We start from the raw sequence: 8,493 nt of genomic DNA, 5'->3' as shown, positions 1-8,493 counted from the left end.
TGTTACGATCGAGCCCTCCACTATCACCTGATGAAGGAGCATCGCTCCGAAAGCTCGTGTGCTTCCAATTAAACCTGTTGGACTATAACCTGGTGTTGTGTGATTTTTAACTTTGTTTTAAATAAGATCAGAGGGGAAAGTGAGGACTGCAGATGCTGGAGATCAGAGCAGAAAATGTGTTGCTGGAAAAGCACATCAGGTCAGGCAGCATCCAAGGAGCAGGAGAATCGACATTTCGGGCATGAGCCTTCCTGAAGAAGTTTAAATTTTCAGTTTAAATAACATCACTTCTCTAAATAAGTGTGTAAATGGTCATCAGTTATAGCCAGAAAACCGTCAGTATTTGTTTCATTAACTCATTAAGATCATTATTACGTTGTACTTTGCATGAATTCATGTAAAACTCTGTTATCTCACTTTTTAGATTAGAATCAATCTAAACATCAGATTGATAATTTCAGTTACATCACACTGCAAATTTTTGCTATAAATTCTGTGTTATGATCGAGCCCTCCACTATCACCTGATGAAGGAGCATCGCTCCGAAAGCTAGTGTGCTTCCAATTAAACCTGTTGGACTATAACCTGGTGTTGTGTGATTTTTAACTTTGTACATCTTTGGATTGTGGGAGAAAACCGGAGCATCCAGAGGAAACCCATGCAGACATGGGGAGAAAGTGCAAATCCACACAGACAGTTGTCCAAGGATGGAATAGAACCCAGGTCCCTGGTATTGTGAGGCAACAGTGCTAAATACTGAGCCATTGTGCTGCCCCTGAAGCATTAACTCTGTTTCTCTCTCCACAGATGCTACCAGATCTGCCATGTGTGTTCAGCACTTACTGCTTTTATATCAGATTTCCAGCATTTGCTGTATTTTGCTCTTATTTAAATGGTCAAGATCCTTAGTCCATCATGTAAGGCACTTTGAAAAGCTGACAAGAAATTCCTCAGATGCTATTAGTCAGGTACATCCCAGCTTTGGTTTTAAATGCTTAAGGATTGTTTAAAGAAGAAGAAAAAGTCTGCAATGTTGCATAATTTGAAGGTGTTTCCAAAGATTAAGTTTGATCGGGGAACAATATGATAAATTTTGATTCCAGACAAGACACACATGTAAAAGGAAGTGTTTTCAAAATGTCATATGTTCAACTTAAATGCATAATGAATTATGCCTTTGGTGAATTACCATTGGTTGAATGAATGTAGTGAATTTAGCTACAAGAGATAATTCAAATTAATCATGAGGTGAACAACTGATTAATTTCTTTATCAATTAACTATTTGGCAAATATTAATCAGCACACTGAGTATCTCACAGCTTATTCTCAAATGGAGCAATGTCAGTTTCAAAATGGTCTTGAACCAGCAGACAGGATAATGTTTAAACATGGAGGGTATCCCCAGCAAAGTAACTCATTCTCAGTATTATGTGCAAGTTCAGTCTGGACTATGAGTTCATGTTCATGCCTTAACTTTCTTGTGCCGCTAATTAAAGGAAGCTTACAAAATCAAAAACCACAAACTAAAGAGGAATTGCTTTTCTGGGCAGGAGCATTTTCCTTTGAACTGTGAGCCAATCCTGATAAAAGCAACAGTGTTGAAGAGACTACTGACGTACAACATCTCATTTGGTCTCATCTCTTACTGGTTGTTTGAAAGTCACACATTTTTTCAGACACCTACAGACAGTGCTATGATGGATTACTTAAGGGATGATCTCAAGTTTGCTGCTGGCAATGGAGTTGCAATTGACAGTAAAGGGTGAGCAGATATGTTTTTGTTGATTTTTGCTCCAACACAGGTCCAAGTAAAGTAGATATTCTCAGAGTACACCCCCAGACAGAGCAGGTCAGTTAGATCTACATCCAGTAACCAAAGCACCGTCCACACTGGAAGTATCAGGGAGTCCTGAAAGAAAGGGAAAAACATCATGAATGTAATTACATATCCAGTGAAGTGTAATAATATCAAGTCCATTGAAGTTCAGGGTAACATTACTGGAGATTTACTGACAGTTTATGCAGTATTATGTCATTACCAGACCAGGTGTGTCCTCAGAATGATTCACGAACTGTAAATGTACATAACTACATGAGCCTCCTTTGCTTTTTCAAGTATTGTAATTTAAAAATAACCAGTAACCATGCAATGCTTAATTATTAAAGAAGGTCAGATGTTTGTTTATTGTAAACTATTGCTGAAAAGTGATTAATTAAAAAATGATACAGTTACCAACTAAAATACAGAAACAAAGATTAAAGACAGATCAATATAAAAGATACTGAACAAAATGGAAGTATGATCGGTCTGCTAATGTTACACACTTGCTCGAACATTCTCTTACTGAAGACAATGGCTTGAAAACTGGATCTCAGAAGTTAGCACCTGTCATGGTTTCTATGGTCAAATAATTGGAGGTAGCTTCCAAAGCTGAACTGAGCATGTCAGATTGTGGGATGGTGGGAGTGAGGACTCCTTTGCTTTACTTTGTATAACAATGGACTGTACTGATTCAGAATCACAGAATCTCTACAGTATAGAAAGATACCATTTGGCCCATTGAGTCTGCACTAACCCTCCAATGGGTGAGACAAATCTTTCGGGCTTTCTTCTCTGAAGAAAGGTCATGGGACACAAAACGCCAACTCTGTTTATTCTCCACAGATACTGGCAAACTTGCTGAGTTTCTCTAGCAGTTTCTATTTTTGATTCAGGCCTCCAGCAAATTAGACGGAAGAAAGAGGAGCAGGAATAGGCATTCCTCCCGACAAGCCTGCTCAGTCATTCAGTAAGATCTGACATTCCTCATGATGACCTCCCGCCCTTTCCCTGTAACCTTTGATTCTCATACTAATCAACATCCTAACAAAAGAGAGCCTAACTATAACCCCATGATTTTCAACCATCACTGATTTTGCTCATTATCATGCTATGGGTTGCTATTAATAATCAATCAGCACAAATGGCAGCAGTGGGATTCTGATCCATATCTCCTTAGAGACTGGAACCTGAATCCAGTGCCTTAGACTGCTCATCCACACTACCAGATACACTTGATAGTCAGTCAGCACAAGTGGCAGCGATGGGATTTGAACCCACATCTCCTTAGTCAATAATCAGTCAGCACAAGTGGATTCCTGATGAAGGGCTTATGCCTGAAACACCGATTCTCCTGCTCCTCAGATGCTGCCTGACCTGCTGTGCTATTCCAGTAGCACACTCTCGATTCTGATCTCCAGCATCTGCAGTCCTCACTTTCTCCTCTGGGTTACTATTGACCAGAAACTGGTTCAGCAATATAAATACAGTGTCCACATGAACTTGTGAAATTCCGGGAATTCTGCAATGGGTAACACGCTGTGCATCTCCCCAAGGTTAGTCCCTCAGCTGCAAGCAAAAAAGTCAGGAATGAAATGGATTATCTTGTGCTCACTTCTTGAGTTCAACTCCAAGATCATTCAATAAGCTTGACACAAATCAGAACAAAGCAGCCCATTGGATTGACATCCCTCTCTTCTGTCGCCCTGCATAGGTTCCCATTCCCCTACATTTTAGTTTAAAACATCCCATACTTTACATAAGAACATAAAACATACTTCAGTTGATGCTGAACCAATGTTTTCTAAAGGTTTGCAATTTTGTCAGTTTTGTTTCTCTATGCCTCTATTTACAAAATCCCATGTACTTTTAGAACATAGAACATAGAACTTTACAGCACAGCATAGCCCCTCGATGTTACGCCAACCTGTGAAACCAATCTAAAGCCCATCTGCCCTACATTATTCCATTTTCATCCATATGTTTATCCAATGACCATTTAAATGCTCTTAATGTTGGCAAGTCTACTACTGTTGCAGGCAGTATGTTTCATGCCCTTACTATTCTCTGAATAAAGAAACTACCCCTGACATCTGTCCTATATCTATGACCCCTCAATTTAAATCTCCGTCCCCTCATGCTAGCCATCACCATCCAAGGAAAAAGGATCTCAATGCCCACCCTATCTAACCTTCAGATTATCTTATATGTTTCAATTAAGTCACCTCTCAACCTTCTTCTCTCTAACAAAAACAGCCTCAAGTCCCCCAGCATTACCTCGTAAGACCTATCCTCCATACCAGGCATCATCCAAATAAATCTCCTCTGAATCCTTTCCAAAGCTTCCACATCCTTCATATAGTGCGATGACCAGACTGTATGCAATACTCCAAGTGCGGCCACATGACCTCATGGCTCTGAAACTCCAAGACAACTTTGTCTTATTTTCAGTGATTATACAATCAAAATACAGAAAATAGAAGCAGAAATAGATGTTGAAAGGATGGTTCCACTTGAGGGAAATTCTTAAACCTCAGGACATAGTTACAGAATAAGCAGATCGAGGCAAAGAAATTTTATTACTGAAAAGGGTAGTAAATATTTGGAATTCTTTCCCACAGAGAGTTCTGGAGGCTAGATCTTTGAAAATATTTCAGGAGAATGTAGATCGCTTTTTGAAATAGTGATGAGTGTAATATAGTAGAATAATATGAGGAGCTGGCATGAATGAAGAGTTAAAACCTGGGGCAGATCAGCTAAGGTCTTAATGAGAAGCAGGGCCGACATGAGGGACTGAATGGCTTGCTCCTCTTCTGTTTTTATGTTCTAAGTAGCTGTTTGGCTCTGTTGAGCATGCTCTGCCATTTGACATAATCCGAGTTGATCTTCTATCTCAACGTCTTAGTCCCACTCACCCTACATCTCTCGACATCTTTAGCTTTAAGAAATCTATCTATTTCTTTCTTAAATATACTCAGTGATTTCATCTCCCCAGCTTTCAATAGAAGAGAATTTTATAGGTTTACCACCCTCTGAATGAAGAAATTTCTCTTCATCTCGATCCAAAATGGCCGATTGCCTAACCTGGGCCCAAGGCCCTTCATTCTGTATCTTGGGAAACATCACCCTTGCAACCAGCCTTGTCAGATTTTTATACATTTCAATGAGATCCCACTCATCTCAGGAACTATCCCTATGGGGACTATAAGATATTATAGCAGTCCAACTGATTTGACTGAGAACAAATTAGTTTCACTTATCCTTCCAGCACATTAAATGTGCAAGTGAAACATTATCAAATTAATACACAGTTTGTGGCATTTTCCTTAAACTTTCTGGCTACTTGAAAATAAAGTAGTTCCAATTATCCTGTCTCTGTGAATTGCAATAACCCCATATTGTTTCCTGGAAGTTGCGAGGCTGCAAGTTTGATTTGACCTTACCGGAAAATGTCTGCCCTGGGCAGGAACGTTGTCCTCAACAACTGCTTCTCTGAGACTGTCAGAATGCAGTTTGCAGCCCCTATTAAATGGCAATGTACTCCTGTCACTATTCTGCTAAGAACCATGGGGGCGGCACGGTGGCTCAGTGGTTAGCACTGCTGCCTTGCAGCACCAGGGTTCCAGGTTTGATTCCAGCCTTGGGCGAGTGTCTGTGTGGAGTTTGCACATTCTCCCCATGTTTCCTCCAGGTGTTACGATTTCCTCCCATAGTCCAAAGATGTGCAGGTCAGATGAATTGGCCAGGCTAAATTGCCCATAGTGTTACGTGCATTAGTCAGAGGGAAATGGGTCTGAGTGGGTTACTCTTCGGAGGGTCGGTGTGGATGGTTGGGCCTAAGGGCTTGTTTCCACACTGTAGGGAATCTAATCTAATCTAAACACTTCCAACGGATAGGTAAAGTCACTTCATTTGCTCTTCTCTTTTGTCTGGTGCTGGCACAGCATTGAGAATGACACTGCATTCAGAATTCTTCATTCATCCTCTTGCCCATTCTAATATTCAATTAGATCACAGCTGACCTGTATTGTAACTCCATCCAACTGCAAGTTGTTCATGTGCACAGAAGAATCACTCCTTATGAAGCAGAATGGACCAACAGAACCTATCATGTCAATTTTGATATCTCAGTTGCCAGTTTGTCTATGAATTTGAGAATAGGGTCACCTATTTATTGATTTGATTTGATTTGATTTGATTTATTATTGTCACATATACCTTGGTACAGTGAGAAGTTTTGTTTTGTGTGCAGTACAGACAGACCCCGTGATACAAACTGCATCAGGATTGCAGAACAGGGTGAGCATTACAATGTTAAGGTTGCAGAGAAGGTGCACAAAGAGCGAGATCAACATGAAGTATAAAATTTGAGTGGTCCATTCAGAAGTCTAATGACAGCAGGGAAGAAAGTATCTGTGTTTAAGCTTTTGTATCTTCATCCCACCTGAAGGCGAAGGAAGAGAGGATTATAATTTGGGTGGGAGGGTATTTGATTATACTGGCTGCCTTCCTTGAGCAGAGAGAAGTACAGATGGATTTACTCCAGAATAAAGGTATATCCTTAGGTTACTCTTCTACGTCTGTCATAACTTCAGCTACGGAACCCCTGTAAACTATAAAAGAATTAGGGCAAAAATATTTATGCCGCTTTTCCAGTTTTGTCCTGTTTCTTCCAGTCAATTTCTAATAGGTGGAGTTTGTCAAATACCCCACCCAAAAAATACAAGTTAGCATCAAGAGGAATCATCTTCGAGGAGAAAGTGAGGGCTGCAGATGCTGGAGATCAGAGCTGAAAATGTGTTGCTGGAAAAGCGCAGCGGGTCAGGCAGCATCCAAGGAACAGGAGAATCGACGGAAGGGCTTGTGCCCGAAACGTCAATTCTCTTCTCCTTGGATGCTGCCTGACCTGCTGCGCTTTTCCAGCAACACATTTTCAGCATCAAGAGGAATCACCCAATCATCTTGGAGTTTCCTTTTCAAAGCTTGTTGAATAAAATTTTCTGCTAACCAAAGTACACTTTACCAAATGAACACTTTATCGTTTTTTTTCTTTAAAACTCTTAGTTTTATACATTTAAAAATTGTTTTCTATATCTAAATGCAAATAATCCATACATTCTGCAAAGGAAACTAGACTTGACTTGTCAGTGGCACCTTGGATACACAATGGCCAACCAATTTGACAAAACTCTTGATTTTTCTGCAAAAATAAACCTTATTATCTTTTCACTTTAACAGGTAAGATGGGTGACAATGACTGCCCTCGATAATAAAACAATATATGCATCCCGAGAAAAAGCTCGAGTCAATGGAAATCAGAAGGAAATTTGTCTGTTGTTGGAGACATACCTGACACAAAAGAAAAGAATGGTAGTTGATTTCAGCTCTGTGATAGCCTGCAGGAGTTCCGGAGGATAGTATCTGAGGCCCAAGCATCATTAGTTGCTCCATCAATGACCTTCCCTGCATCATCCGCACAGAAATGGGTATGTTTGCTGATGATTGCATAATGTTCAGCAACATTCATGACCCCTGAAGAAGTCCACATATACATGCGGCAAGACCTAGACAATATCCTGGCTTGAGCTGATGAGTAGGAAGAAATATCTCCAAAAAGAGAGAATCTAGCCATCTGCTTTTGACATTCAATCTCATCATCATCATCATCACCACTCCACACAATGGAGATCCCATTGACCAAAGTTGAACTTGGCGAGACACATGAAAATAGTGGCTACCGGAAAGTGGCTACAAATCCTACAAGGAGGAACTCACCTCCTGACTCACCAAAGCCAATCCACCATCTACAAGACCACAATTTAGGAATGTTATTGAATACTCCCCACTTGCTTGGATAAGCGAAGCTGCAACAATGCTCAAGAATCTTGACTGCATCCATGACAACGCAAGCCATTTGATTGCCACCACATTCAGAATCACCTCTGACATTCAACAGCAACAGTGCGTAGCATCTTCAGGAAATTCAATCTAGCTTCTTAAACAGAACCTTCCTAATCCATGACCATTTCCATCCAGAGGATCCAGCAAGTTCCCCTTTCAGCCGCTCACTGTTCTGATTTGGAAATATATCACCACTCCTTCAGTGTCTCTGGGTCAAAGTCAGCAGCTTCTCAAATTTAATTTGAGATAGAGTCTACAACATGGAAACAGACCATTTGATCCAAACTGTAAATGTGGCCAGCAACATTTCCTAAACTAACCTAATACCATTTGCCTGTGTTTAGTCCATATACCTCTAAATCTTTCCTATTCATGTACCTGGCCAAATGTCTTTTCAATGTTACAACTACCTCCATCTATCACTTCCTCTGGCAGTTCATTCCACATATCAACCACCCTCTGTGTGAAAAAGTTGCTCTACAGGTCCCTTTCTAAATCTTTCACCTTTCATCATATGCCCTCTAGATTTGAATTCCCCAACCCAAAAGAAAACACCTTTGTTATTCACCTTATCTATGCCCTTCATGAGATGGGCAATACATGTTAGCCTTGACAAAACAAAATCCATATTCCATGAATGAATAAAAGTCTTATTTATTTCTGATTTTTTTGCACTTCCTACTTGTTAAGCAGCTTACTGTTTGTCTTCTTTCAAATCCATGCATATGACATTCTTTTTGTGCATTTTCCTTTCGACTGGACTCTTGAAAA

The 8,493-nt window shown here is 40.2% G+C and overlaps 1 long non-coding RNA gene across 2 annotated transcripts in view; it reads left to right on the top strand.

Annotated features, from left to right (window-relative positions):
• Positions 1 to 8,125, top strand: part of LOC122540705 — a 16,638-nt gene extending 8,513 nt beyond the window's left edge. For both annotated transcript variants that reach the window (XR_006309384.1, XR_006309385.1), the window contains 2 exons: positions 808 to 968; positions 7,060 to 8,125. This is a non-coding gene — a long non-coding RNA (uncharacterized LOC122540705). The remainder of the gene's footprint in view (positions 1 to 807; positions 969 to 7,059) is intronic.
• Positions 8,126 to 8,493: the final 368 nt, after the last annotated feature.

Source organism: Chiloscyllium plagiosum, chromosome 35 (assembly GCF_004010195.1).
Source record: "Chiloscyllium plagiosum isolate BGI_BamShark_2017 chromosome 35, ASM401019v2, whole genome shotgun sequence".
In the NCBI taxonomy this organism is placed as follows: domain Eukaryota; kingdom Metazoa; phylum Chordata; class Chondrichthyes; order Orectolobiformes; family Hemiscylliidae; genus Chiloscyllium; species Chiloscyllium plagiosum.
This window is presented reverse-complemented; position numbering and strand designations above follow the sequence as displayed.